The sequence below is a fragment of the Somniosus microcephalus genome, chromosome 16 (genome assembly GCF_052327205.1).
Source record: "Somniosus microcephalus isolate GS21.2 chromosome 16, FLI_Smic_1.0, whole genome shotgun sequence".
NCBI lineage: Eukaryota > Metazoa > Chordata > Chondrichthyes > Squaliformes > Somniosidae > Somniosus > Somniosus microcephalus.
In genome coordinates, this window is record NC_141002.1 from 24,175,799 (window position 1) to 24,190,767 (window position 14,969).

Below are 14,969 nucleotides of genomic sequence, written 5' to 3' on the forward strand. Positions count from 1 at the left end.
ATTTTCCCTCAATTGGCCAATTAATTCCCAGCATGTGGGAAGCCTTGCTAATTGTCTAAATCGAGTCAGAAATGCCCACAGTATGATGTCATCATTCGTGGTGCTTTCAAGGTCCATGGCAAGCACTGCATCCTCTGAAGGCTTCCAAATGAACCATACAGGATGGCATAAGGAGCCTGCAGCAGCTGTGGCCAGTGCCAGACCCCGAGCTGCCTTCAAATTCGACGAGGCTTCACTGCAGGCATTATTGGATGGGGTTAGGGCCCACAGGGAGGTCCTCTTCCCTAGGTCAGGGAGGAAGAGGCCTCCCACTGAGACCAATGCTGCATGGATGCAGGTGTCAGCAGATGCCAACTCGCTGGGAGTCACCAGAGGAACCTTGGCATTATATCTCTAACTCCTTCCTTTACTCCCCCACAGTACCATCCAGAGCCCCCGTCCTCACTGTGGAGGAGGAAGAGGCTGTGCAGCCAGACTCCTCAGAGGAAGCTCCAACCTCTGAGGGTGCAACGTCAGCAGAAGTAAGCGCACCCAGCACCCGCGCAGACACTCACACCTCGGGGGGACCTTTGGGACATAGTGTTGTCACCTGGTGTTTCACAGCTGACAAGTGAGCCTCAGCAGATTCTGGAGACAGGGACAGCAGTGGAGAGTCCTCGTCGGAGGGCGCAGGGCTCTGCCAGCTCAGCTCAGCTGCACTGCATCTCGACCCTCTGCCTCTGGGTCCATCCGCAAGAGAAGAGGTGATGGATCTCCATGCACAGATGCAGGAGTCTCTGGCAGGTTTTGTCTCCAGGGTCGCTGCGAGTGTGGAGCGAATGGAGGAGTCCATAGCGACCATGAGCAGAGCCTTTGTGGAGTCATTGGTGCATGAACGCAGCACCATGGAAAGGTTGGCAACCTCCATGGAGGAGATAACTCGCCAGCATACGGAAAACATGGTGAGTGCTCATAAGAGAATGACATCTCTTGAGGAGCGTTGGCCATCTGTTGAACAGAGAAACCAGATCTTCATGGAAGTCCTTCTGAGTAGGACTGCCAGTGCAGAAACGGGCCCCACTGGCCCCCTAAAGCGCAGCAAGGTGCTCTCAAGCCACTTCCAAGTGCTGGCCCCCTCTGGCTTGTGCAGCTTCAGGTGAGTGAGCAGCAGCCTGGTGCTCCTGGTAATCATCCTGCTGTTCCTGGTTCTGCTGCTGCCACCTCTGCTGTTGGAGATCCTCTAATGCCAGGAAGGGAAGGTGCCAAAGGCCTCCCATGCTTCTAGCAGATGCCTCGGTTGAGGAGGTCCTGAGTTAGGGTGGTGAGAGGGGCTTCCCAGGAGCTCACACTGAAGAAGTGTGTGAGGCTCCAACTTTCTGCAGCTGCTAAGGCTTCAAATAGTTCCCCCAAGCCTCTTTAAATATCTTCAGCCCTCAGCGACCTGCTGCTGCAAGCAAGCAAGCCAGCTGTTTTCACGCCAGCTCTCATCGGCGGGGTTCCCCACAGGCGGGTTTCAGGTGGGGAAAGCCCCAAAGTCGCAACGGCACGGGAAAATCCACTTCAACAAGCAGATAATTGCTCGTTAGTGCTCCGACGACCAGTCCCGCCAGCGGTGGGCGGGACTGAAGCGGGGCGCGTGAAAACGGCAGTCCGAAAGTCGGACGGGGCGGGGAATCAGGCGGGGGGGGGGGGGGGGGGTCCTGACCCGCTTTTTCCGCAATTTTCGGACCACGGCCGCATGAAAAGCCGCCCGACAGCTGCCCGAAAATCGGGGCCTTTGTGTCCTCCTCACAACTTGCAAACCCACCTACTACTACTTCACACACTTCTCCAAGAGAAGTGTGTGAAGATACAAAAACAACAAATATAACCGGAATGCCATTTTCATTAGAATGATTGGCACTGCATAAAACATTCTAGAGTTACACTATATCCAAGGTCATTATAAATGGGTTCCCACGCATATGGTACAATAATCTGTAATGTAATTTATTCAAAGCTCAGTAAGTGCTCATCACTGAGGTGAGTTGCTAATGCTTACAAGACACAGATTTTATCCAATGTCCATTTTCTAATGGAGTTTAGAGTCTGACGAGATGATTCTTCATCAGCTTAACTGTATTGGATTCAATTATATACTCTACCTTTAACCTAAAATATAGCAGTGCCTTTTTTGCAACAAAGCACAAATCAATGGAAAAGTGCATTTCCGTCATCCAAAGTACTCACTTCCTCCCTTCTAAAGGCACAGACTCGCGGTAGGAAACTTTTGAGTGGCCGTTACCTGCCCTCAAATACCTTGCCCAAGCATCCACTCTTCACTCAACAGGCGGGTGCTTGCAGACTACCCGACCGTAGACAGAATCACAGCCAAGCACCATACAGCAAGTCCATACACGTGCACTTTACGAGAGGAGTCACTGGATAGCAGGTCAGGAGCAGGAACCTGGAAAGATCTATTCTTTACAAAGATTGGGGTCAATGAATTCGATCTTCACTACCCATACTGCCAAGCAGCACAACGCACAGAACAGAGCTAGGACCTCCTGGATGATGTCTCTCAGCAACAGGGATGCCTCATTTACTTCACCGCACTGTTGATGGTAAAGCTGTCATTTGAGAAAGGCCAGTGAAATGAATATCTACCACTGTGCTGTTTCAAGATCTGTACAATCCTCATAAAGTTTACAAGGGTAACGACCTAAATCATTACTTATATTGCTGTCAGAATGAATTGAACAGGGGCCAGGACTGCAGCAACAAGGTACCAATAAAGGAATTTCTTTTCAGGATATTAAATTAGATGCCGGAAATGCTACATGCTAAATTAGGCAGATTATTAAATTCATATTTTACAACATCTGCCAAGTACCTTATTTGTCATGGAAAAATCTGAATCGTACCAAGAAATAAAATATGTCCCTCCAAACAGCACCACTGTCAATGATACACCAGTCAAAGGTGCTCGCCCCAGTGCCAATTCAAAAAAAACTAGAAGCAAGCTGATCGCTAGCAGCTGCATCTTCCTGCACCCAAACCTCAGCCACCTCCACTATGTTGCAGTTCCTAAAGTGTTGACCTCCAGATTACGGTCCTGGACCTCAGCACGAACGTGCCATTACAACGAAATACACCTGCTAGTTGGTGCAATATGTATGGGGTTTGGCCTTTTAATTGTGGAGCTGGGTTCAACTGCAGCCAAGATTGCAGGGAAGAAAGTCTCCACCCTCTACTGGCTATACGGATAGGAACATAGGAACAGGAGTAGGCCATTCAACCCCTTGAGCCTGTTCTGCCATACAATTAGATCATGGCTGATCTGTATCCTATCTACATCTCATAAGTAAAATGAGTTCTGGCAGTTTCTGTGGTGTATGTGCCTTTAAGAGCCCCCTGTGTACTGTAATGCCGGTAATGGCCACTCGGGCTATATAAGCCTGTATATTGTCTTGTATCTGTTAGTTCACCTCCAGACTTTGTTCAGTAAACACCTGTGAAACCTACTCCTGCCTTCCGTGTCTCTATTAACACACGGATACAACAGTGGTGACGAATTGGAAACGGACTTACCTGCAATTCGGCAGCACCTCAAGAAGATCGATTCCTCAGACGAAAGTCAAAGAAAAGCAAGAAAAAAAAAAATCAATAAAAAAAACAAACAAAAAACTGTGGTTTCACCAGCTAGCCGAGCTGGTGGCAGGTACGGCAATAATCCTTCCTGGGCGGCGGGCTGGGGCTCCATCGGCTGGCTCTGCAGCGGGGCCGAGCAGCGAAGGCAGAGGCAAACACAGACAGAGGGGGGGAGCACTCGGGAGACGGCCGGCGCTGCAAAGCAGGTCGGCGTTCGGACAAGCAGAGGGAGGGAAAAGTCCCAGAGAGTCCGGCGGGAACGAGTCTCCACCTGTAAATAAAAAACCGCGGAAAACAGCGTTGTCAGCAGCAGCAGCGGCGGAAAAGCGCGGGAGGCGCCATTTTTTTTCCAAGATGCCTAAGGCTGACAATATTAATGCTTTCGATAACGATATAGAGAATTGGACCACATATGTGGAAAGAGTGGAGAAATATTGCACAGCGAATGAAATAAAAGATGATAAAAAGGCATCAGTACTTCTAAATCTAATGGGCGCAAGGACATACGGGCTGTTACGAAACTTAATCACTCCAGCCAAACCGATGGACAAGAATTTTAAGGAGATTGTTGATACCCTACACTGTCAATTCAGGACAGGACTGGCAGATTCTCTACGAGACAAATTCATCTGCGGTCTCCTAAATGAAGGAACACAAAAAAAGCTACTTTCTGAGAAAGATTTGACGCTGGACAAGACTTTCAGTGTGGCTGTATCATACGAAGGAGCTGCAAAGATACAGCAAAAGCCACAGGACTTCGGCACCCATGAAATGACACGGGGTTTCGAGAGATGTTATAATAATAATTCAACTTTGTCATTGCACAAGTACATGAACAACGAAATGTGATCTTGCAAGCTCCCATGACTGGGAGAAGCAAAGCCGCTGCGTTGGTGCGCGCCACCATTCCATTTCCACCATTCCTCCTGTCCGACAACCTTCAGCCCAACGCCCGGGCCTGCTCACCAGCCGCTCCTCCTTCCGTGACCTTCTCACCAACCGCCCCTCCTCGGGGCTCCTTCCGTGACCTTCTGCACCTGGTCTTCCCTGATGGTCACCCCTCCAGGTACTAACCAGGCCTGGCTCTGCTTAGCTTCCAAGCATGCAGGCAATGCAGAAAGATGGGACACATTACACGTGTATGCCGATCTGGAAACAAAAAATCCACTGACAGAAAAAAAATCAATAAAGAAAAGTACAGAAAGATACAAATGATGACGGACAGTAGCTCCGAAGACCAGAAGAGCGATAGCGGCTCCGGAAACAAGAGACTAAGCTCTCTCAAATTACATAATGTAATTGCCAAAGAAGATTACCAGACCATTTGGGTTACCCTCACGATAGCGGGGTCCCCAGTTAAAATGGAGCTAGATACAGGATCAGCTCTGACCGTCATAAGTAGCCGGGATTACGAGCGGCTATTTCCGCATATACCTTTGAAAGACACATCCATTATCTTGAAAACATATACGGGGCAGAAAGTATACCCCAAAGGGAAAATAAAGGTGCCTGTTGCATACAACGGCAAGGAAATACAGAAGTTGTATTTCTACGTTCTGCAAGATGGTGGTCCACCGCTGTTGGGACGTGAATGGATCAGGAAGATACATTTGGACTGGCACTCCATTCAGGCACTGACGGTGACCAGTAAGAAAAAAAATGACGATGACATCATACCTGAACGATTAAAAGACATCTTGGACAACGCCAAAGAAGTGTTCCAACAGGAACTAGGAACCTTGAAAGGTGTCACCGCCTCAATAAAAGGTGGAAGATGCGGCAATTCCCAAGTTTTTTAAGGCAAGGCCGGTGCCATACGCAATTCGTCCAGCAGTCGAGGCAGAGCTGGAGAATTTGGAAAAGACAGGCGTGTTATCCAAGATAGATTGGAGTGAGTGGGCAACATCCATTGTCCCGGTCATGAAGAAAACGTTAAATAATGATAAATCTGAAGAACAGAGAAAAATTCGCATCTGTGGGGACTTCAAGGTGACTGTAAACCCAGTCCTTCACACGGTACAGTATCCTCTTCCGAGGATAGAAGATATTTTTGCCTCACTATCCGGAGGGAAACATTTCACAAAAATTGACTTGGCACAGGCATATCTACAGATGGAGGTTGAGGAGGCCTCTAAAAAGTATCTCACAATAAACACACACAAAGGCCTGTACCAGTACAATCGACTGGTTTTCGGAATAGCATCAGCTCCAGCTATCTGGCAAAGAGCTATGTGTTGAGTCTGTGTGTTCCAGATATACTTATTTTAAATAACTGGACACAGACAACAGGAAAAACTTAAACAGGTCTTTACTACTTGAAGGTCAGGGCTGAACTGCTTTACAAATTACTACACAGAGCTTATATACCGGTGTGGTCACCACCGGTACTACAATATACAGTAGCAAGAGAAAGTAGTCCATCTTCTTAAGGTAGTTCTCTTAAGGTGGTACAGGTTACATACACCACACGATGGAACAAGTCCTGCAAGGGATTCCTGGGACTCAATGCTACCTAGGCGACATCCTTGTAACAGGAGAAAACGACAACGAACACCTTGCCAATTTGGAGAAGGTACTCACTAGGCTGAGAAAACGGGGCCTACGAGCAAACCGCCCCAAGTGCGAATTTTTCCAGAAACAAATATCATATTGTGGCCACATAATTAATGAAGAAGGGTTGCATAAGTCCCCTGAGAAAATTGAAGCGGTCATAAAAGCACCAGCACCTGAAAATGTCTCACAATTAAGGTCGTTCCTGGGATTGATAAGTTCGGTAAAAATTTATGGTAGTAATTTGTCAACTGTTCTGCACCCTCTTAACGAACTGCTACAATCGGGAGTAATTTGGGAATGGAGCGAGGACTGTAAACGCGCCTTCCATAAATGTAAAGGCTTGATCACGTCCAAGGAAGTTTTGGCTCATTACAACCCATCACTGCCAATCAGACTGGCGTGCGATGCATCCCCTTACGGCGTAGGAGCGGTATTATCACATAGATTCCCTGATGGCTCGGAACGGCCGATAGCTTTTGCTTCACGCTCATTGAACTCAGCTGAGCGTAACTATGCCCAGATCGACAGGGAAGCACTCAGCCTGGTATGGGGAGTGAAGAAATTCAACCATTACCTACACGGACAAAAATTTACCTTGTTGACTGACCATCAATCCCTCGTCTCCATATTCAACCCTAAAAAGGGTGTTCCCATTATGACAGCGCAAAGGCTACAGAGGTGGTCCCTTTTCCTAGGGGCACACCAATATGACATAGAATACAAAGGATCAAAACAGCATGGGAATGCTGACGGTTTATCGCGCCTACCGTTGCCAATGGTAGAAGAGGCACCTACAGTAGACCCAGTGGAGATGTTCCACTCAACCATAGTAGAATGTCTACCAGTAACAAATTCTGCCATTGAAAAGGAAACGAGAAATGACCCGACTCTCTCACGAGTCTACGATTTAACGGTGAAGGGGTGGCCAGCACATGGCGAACCACTGTTGCCAGCATTCTCGCAAAGAAGAGAACAGCTGTCAGTGTGCCGAGAAACCTTGATGTGTAGATCCAGAGTGGTGATTCCACCCAAACTCCAGGATAAAGTGCTAAAGGAGCTTCACGAGGGGCATCTGGGTGGAGTGAAAATGAAGAACCTAGCCAGAGCTTTTGTGTGGTGGCCAGGTATCGATGGAGACATCAAAGAAATGACCAAGAGCTGCCTAGGATGCCAGAAGGTCCAAAACGCCCCACCACAAGCCCCTCTACATCCATGGGAGTGGCCCTCATCTCCATGGCAAAGGGTACACATCGACTTTGCTGGTCTATTTATGGACTCAATGTTCTTAATCGCGGTTGATGCACACTCCAAGTGGCCGGAGGTAATAAAGATGTCCTCCACCACCACGGAAAAAACCATCACAGTATTAAGGACCATATTTGCCAGGAATGGGCTGCCTGAACAGATCTGTTCTGATAATGGACCGCAATTTGTGTCCAAAGAATTCAGGAAGTTCTTAAAAAACAATGGGGTTAAGCACTACACGTCCGCCCCATACCATCCCGCCACCAATGGATTGGCTGAAAGGTTTGTCCAGACCTTCAAGGAGGCCATAAAGGCCATGGGTAATGAAGACATAAAACTTCAGCATAAGGTAGATAACTTCTTGTTTGCATACAGGAATGCAACACATGTGGTTACAAACCAAACTCCCGCCATGATGATCTTCAATAGAAGCCTAAGATGCCGGCTGGATTTGATCAAGCCAAACATCAGAAGGGACGTGGAGAACCGGCAATTTCAAGGCATGAATGAAAGGCCAACTAGAGCCTTCCAGATAGGTCAACAAGTTTTGGCCCGGGACTACCGTACCGAGAAATGGCAGCCTGGAACTATTTGCACACAACTAGGACCACTGATGTATACCGTGGACATTGGAGAAAGCATAATAAGGCGCCATGCTGACCAAATCATAGAGTCATCCGAAAAGGGACAACCTACACCACAACTCTATACGCCTAATGATGAAGTAGAGATACCCATAGTATCTACCTCCGATCCGGTGATATTGGAACCAGATGAACCCGACACTGGCATTCAAGCCGAATCAGCCTTGCCAAAAGAACCTACTACACCACCAGAAACTACTACACCACCGAGGTGTTATCCGGACCGAGTCAGGAAGCCTCCAGAAAGACTGACTTATAATTGATTAACTGCAGCAATGTGTAGATTATTGTTCTTGTAACATGTTAATTAATGATTACTTAAAATATTATGTACTGGTTGTCTAAAAGGGGAGGAATTGTGGTGTATGTGCCTTTAAGAGCCCCCTGTGTACTGTAATGCCGGTAATGGCCACTCGGGCTATATAAGCCTGTATATTGTCTTGTATCTGTTAGTTCACCTCCAGACTTTGTTCAGTAAACACCTGTGAAACCTACTCCTGCCTTCCGTGTCTCTATTAACACACGGATACAACAGTTTCAATTAAATTCAGCCTCATGTCTATGGGCGAATGGTACAAAAGTGTCCCTATTTCAGTAATATGACAATCATTGGAACGGGAGTAGACCATTCAGCCCCTTGGGCCTACTCTACCATTCAATTAGATCATGACTGATCTGCACCTGAACTTAATTTCCCTGCCTTTGCTCCATATCCCTTGATACCCTTACCCAGCAAAAATCTATCGATCTCAGTCTTGAAAGCTCCAATTGTCCCACCATCTACAGCCTCTTGGGGGAAGGGAGTTCCAGATTTCCACTAACCTTTGTGTGAAAAAGTGCTTCATGATTTCACTCCTGAATGGCCTGGCTCTAATTTTAAGATAAAGCCAAGTTCTTGATTTTCTCACCAGAGGAAATAGTTTCTCTGTATCTATCCTATCAAATCCTTTTAACATTTTAAACACCTCAATCAGATAACTCCTCAATCTTCTATACTCAAGGGAATACACGCCAAGTTTATGCAACCTGTCCTTATAATCTAACCCACTTAAACCCCGGTAATCTCACTTGGAGAAGCCTCAAAACAACTGCTGTGGGAAATGAAATGCTGTAGGGGGCACTTTTCTGAGTTTGTGGCTAAAGCACATTGTTGGGGCAGAGTAGAGAAAGCTTTAATTTGCATTCAACTACCTATATCTGACCTGGGAGTTACCAACACCAACACTGCGGTCCCAAAATAGAAAGTGTCCCATTCCCCAAACAACCCTCATCATGATGAGGAGCATAAAATTTACCCAAAAAAGTACATTTGCTGGTCTGCAAGTATGAAAAGACCGCTCACCAACAGGGTTTATCAGTTCATTAATGACTTTGAAATATCATGAACAGCTTGAGCAGCCTGGGATGGTCAAGTGAAGTTACACCCAGAGCTCACCTTCAATTGAGTAATGAAATGTTTATCTCAACATTCCTCACCTGCTGTTACAATCTTAAGAAATGGTCTTTTTATATGGAAAGTAACTCGCGATAATTAAATATTATAATTTTGAAAGTAGTTAGGGCAGCACATCATCAGAGCAATTGGTTCTATCAATCTCTGCCAACATGACTGAGGCAGAATACCTAGATAACAAGGTCAGACTGCAGGCGAGATGGAGAAGTGTAGCTACTGTACTATAGCCTCAGCCTCACCAAACTGCGGATGACAGTCCACGAGAATAGTTGTGTATCGGCACATTTTAACGACTACAGTTTCAACATATATAAAATTTGACACATTGCTTTCAGTAGAATTGCAACACTGGCAATTCCAGTATCGAAAGATACACAAGGTACCCATTCAGATTTGTTTTCGGAACACTGTGCTCAGTATTTTATTACACGTATGAAACCAGTGGGGAGAAAAATTAATGCGAGAAAAGGAAACAGCAGTCTGAGCAGAATGAAGTGTTTGGCTTTTTTATATTTTAAACTGTGTGGCTGCACCTATTAAATTAGCATTTGTTTTAGTGCTGTTGCCCTCAGCTCATCACCTACCACAGCAAATGTTGCAGAACTGAAGACAAACCTACTGATCTGCTCACATGCTCCTAAACTGCACAATACTGAATTAATACAATCATAGAATGGTTACAGCACAAAAGGCAGCCATTCGGCCAGTCGAGCCCGTGCCGACTCAGCTAGTCCCACTCCCCCGCCCTTTCCCCGTAGCCCTGCAAATTTTTTTCCTTCAGATACTTATCCAACTCCCTTTTGAAAGAAAAGATTGAGTCCGCCACCACCACCCTTTCAGGCAGTGCATTCCAGATCTTAACCACTCACTGCGTAAAAAAGTTTTTTCTTACGTCGCCTTTGGTTCTTTTGCCAATCAGCTTAAATCTGTGTCCTCTGGTTCTCAACTCTTCTGCCAATGGGAACAGTTCCTCTCTATCTACTCTGTTCAGACCCCTCATGCTATTGTAAGGGAGAGAGAGAGAGAGAGAGAGAGATGGAGAGTTCAATGCATTATACTAAGACCTACTAGCCCTTTCCCACAAATATTGCAAGAACTTTCATTTATTTACAATGGTCAGAAGACGAGACTGTCTTCAGTTCATTGTGCAAAAGTAGCGCTGCCATCAAGACACAATCGCTGTATTTCCTGATTTTTAATCCCGAGCCTCAAGTAGCCCCCATGAAGGTACGAGAAGCTGTAGGAGTACATGATCAAATCTTGAATTTTACCCACGATATGTACTCCAGCTCCAAAAACCGTGTAAAGGTGGACAAAAGACCCACTGGACCAATCTCTCTCAAAACTGGAGTGAGGCAAGGTTGTTCATCATCAGCAGCCCTATTCAGTGTCTTAATGATGTGTTGGATGGCACTGAAAGGGAGGGTATCACAGTGCATGGTTCCAAGGATTTCTAAATGAATTGTGATGCTCTTTTTTGCAGATGATAGTATTGTTACCAAACTCACCTGGGGATCTAATGCGCCATCTTAAAAAATGAGCTAACGAGTGGTATATGGCCACGAGTTCCCTCAAGTGCGTGATTCAAAAGGGGAACTCAAAAGTATTGATTGGAAGATACAAAGGATATCTGTCCCAACTGCTGATTCACATCTGTTCCTTGCGATCCTGTAGGTTGCCAGCTTTAGCCTGGGCACAGTCCTTTGGGACCAAATTGAGAAGAGGTGATGTGTAACTTTGGTCTTTCTACATGGCAGCAAATTCCCAATACAGGTTAAGCTTGGAGTAAAAGACATGTGTCCAAACAGTTGTTGTTCGTGGTTTAGAGCTAAGCCTGCAATAGAAAAGACTTTCTCCAGCCCATCTGAGATCTAGGACCAAGTGATGAGCTGGATTTGTGGCAACAAAAAAAAAAGAGTAGATGGTTGCAGGAAGAGGTCTGGCCTATAATGACTAATCACTGGCTTACTTGGTGAGCTGGTCAGCCTCAGTGTGCACGTCTCTGACAAAACCCCTCACGAGGTCCTGAATTAAGCAGCTGGTTACAGTACGACTGGCCTGTGGCAGTGGTCTTGAATGCCGAATGTTAAGGCGACTGGTTACATTACAATCTGCCCTGCATAGGCACTCCTACCATGCTGAAGGCAGATGTCCATCATACAGCTGATGAGGAAACTCTTAGAAATTGGGACAATAGCTGCTGGACAGTGTTACCTGGAGGCTGGATGCAACAACACATGCTCATGCATCCAGGGTTGCTGTCTACTTCACAGGAACAGGAGTAGGCCCTCGAGTCTGTTACACAGAAACATAGAAAAATAGGAGGAGTAGGCCATTTGGCCCTTCGCGCCCACTCCGCCATTCAATATGATTATGGCTGATCCTCCATCTCAATACCATATTCCCGCTCTCTCCCCATACCCCTTGATGCCTTTTGTGTCTAGAAATCTATCTATCTCCTTCTTAAATATATTCAGTGACTTGGCCTCCACAGCCTTCTGTGGTAGAGTATTCCACAGGTTCACTACCCTCTGAGTGAAGAAATTTCTCCTCATCTCAGTCCTAAATGTCCTACCCTGTATCCTGAGACTGTGACCCCTCGTTCTAGACCCCCCAGACAGGGGAAACATCCTCCCTGCATCCAGTCTGTCTAACCCTGTCAGAATTTTATACGTTTCAATGTTCCGCCATTCTATTAGATCATAGCTGATCTGTACCTTAGCTCCATTTACTAGCCTTTGCTCTATATTCCTTGATACCCTTACCCAACAAAAATCTATGAATCTCAGTCTTGAAAATTTCAATTGACCCCAAGCATCCACAGCTTTTCGGGGGAGGAGAGTTCAGATTTCCACTACCCTTTGGATGAAAAATGCTTCCTAATTTCACTCTTAACTGGCCTAACTTTAAAACCGATTCCCCTTGTTCTGGGTTCCCCACTATAGTTTCGCTGTATCTACTCTATTGAATCCCTTTACCATTTTGAACACATGGATTAGATCACCCCTTAGCTGACTAAACTCAAAGGAGTACAAACCAAGTTTATGCAACCTGCCTCATAATTTGACCCCAGTATCATTCTGGTGAATCTGCGCTGTACCGACTTCAATGCTAATATATTCTTCATGATGCTCAAAACCGAATGCAGTACTCTGTGTAAGGCTCTGTACAACTGAAGTATCACTTCCTCACCTCTATATTGCCAAAATTAAAGGTCAACGGCCTGAAACGTTAACTCTGTTTCGCTCGCCACAGATGCTGCCTGACCTGCTGAGTATTTCCAGTTTTAACTTCTCTATGATGCTTGGGTTGCAGAGATGCAAATAGATGTGGCTGAAACTCCACCTACAACTGATGGAAACATCTCTGATGGAGCATGCTGCGACTAGAAAGATGGTGACCAGCTGGCTGCTACTAAGATGATCTTGAGACCTCCTGTCCACCTCGTAAGGGCTCAAACCCATGCTGTCAGTTGCCTAATGAGCAACTAGTGATGATTCACCTAGGATAGAGAATGGAGGAGATAAGCCAGGCCTCTTTGGGATTGAAGTACTCCATGATGGTTCTGAACTTCCATTACCAGGCCTCCAAGTCTACTCTCTGGCAGATTTAGTAATACAATGCCTAAGCCAGACAGTCTGCAGTATTCTAGGATACCACTGATGCTTGATCAGCTAATCTGATTCATTAATAGAACCTGGAAGGGCAGATCTCTGACTGGGGTCTGGGAATCATTCCACTTGGCTCCAGATAACCCTGCAGATGTGTCAGCTTTAACTCAGCGCTAGCACTGTCGCCTCGGAGTCAGAGATAATTAGGAGCAAAGCTGCTAAATACAAGAATGTCATCTACAAGTTGGCAGGAGTAATTGTGGGGACATGAATGTCATTTTTTATCCCCTCATTTTCAGCCTTCTGTTTCTGAACACTGATTCCTGATGGGGTGCAATTCCACAAATGGGTAGTCAGCTGTGACTCAGCAGTAGCATTCTCACCTGAGTCAGAAGGTTTAGGTTTCAAGTCCCATTCCAGAGGCCTGAGCACAAAATCTAGGCTGACACTTCAGTGCAGTACTGAGGGAGCACTGCACTGTAGAAGGTGCCATCTGTTGGATGCAATGTTAAGCCGATGCCCTGTCTACCCACTCAGGTAGATGTAAAAGATCCCACAACACTATTCGAAGAAGAGCAGGGTAGTTCCCCTGGTGTCACTTGGATGAAATCATTTCAATGATGAGAGGATTTAAAGAGAGGTAAGCAGCCAGTGGAGACCTTATGGGTTGAATTAAGAAATAGGAAAGGATTTAAGACTGCAGTGGGAGTTGTGTATAGGCCCCCTGGTAGCAGCTGTGAAGTGCTAGATTGTATAAATGCAGAGATTAGACAAGCATGTAGTAAAGGCAGAGTGGTTTTAATGGGGGATTTTAACTTTCATATAGATTAGGATAAGCAGACTTGCACCTGTCAGGAAGGTAGTGAATTTCTTGAGTGTGTCCGGGATAGTTTTCTACAACAGTATGTCCTAGAGGCAACAAGGGGGCAAGCCATATTAGATTTAGTAATGAGTAATGAGCCAGATTTAGTTAACAGCCTTAACTGTGCGTGAACATTTATCCAATAGTGATCATAACATGATCGAGTTCAATGTAACGTTTGAAAGGGAGAAACGTGAAACAGCTACTAAGATTCTAGATTTAGGTAGGCCGACTTCAAAGGGATGAGACAGAGACTGTCCACAGTAAACCAGGCAAATCTGTTAATGGGTAAAATGACAGATCATCAGTGAGAGATGCTTAAAAAAGAATTTAAGGTTTTAAGGTGATACAGAACCAGTTTATACCCCTGAGGGGCAAGAGTTCTACTTACCAAAAAAAACAGCCATGGATGACTAAAGAGGTAAGGGACAGCATAAAACTAAAAGAAAAAGCGTACAAAATGCAAAAAATAGCACAGATCCTGGCGAATGAGAAAGATACAAAGAACAGCAAAGGGTCACAAAACATATTGGGCCGGATAGTCTGACCCCCACGGGTGCGTATAAGGTGTGTATGCACACAAAGGGGCCTCACAAGTGCCGGTTTCAGGCATGCGAAGTGCATGCACTAAAACCCGGCACTTCTGATCTGTCAAGAATCCTCTCGACAGATCATCCGCCTGCCTGGGAGAAGGGCCTCTGCAGGGGGGGGGGGGGGGGGTTCCACTTTGTGCACAACCTCTGCCCACTGAAAACCTTTAAAAATCTTATGCCTAGTAAAAGCGTGTGTAAGGCCTGCTTTTACCAGCATAAGAGTATAATAAATATATATATTTTTCCCCACTCATTTATAATTTGAAAATACTTTTAGAAAAGGTAAGTTTATTTTTAGCCCCGTTAAAAACTTTAATTATTTTTTGAAAAAATCAAATTTGTTTAAAATATTTAATTTAATGTAATTTTAACTAATTTTAAATACGTGATTTAAAAAAA

At 45.7% G+C, this 14,969-nt stretch overlaps 1 protein-coding gene across 4 annotated transcripts in view; it reads right to left on the reverse strand.

Moving 5' to 3' along the window:
• Window positions 1-14,969, reverse strand: part of yaf2 (YY1 associated factor 2) — a 196,653-nt gene that overhangs the window by 50,127 nt on the left and 131,557 nt on the right. The window lies entirely within an intron of this gene.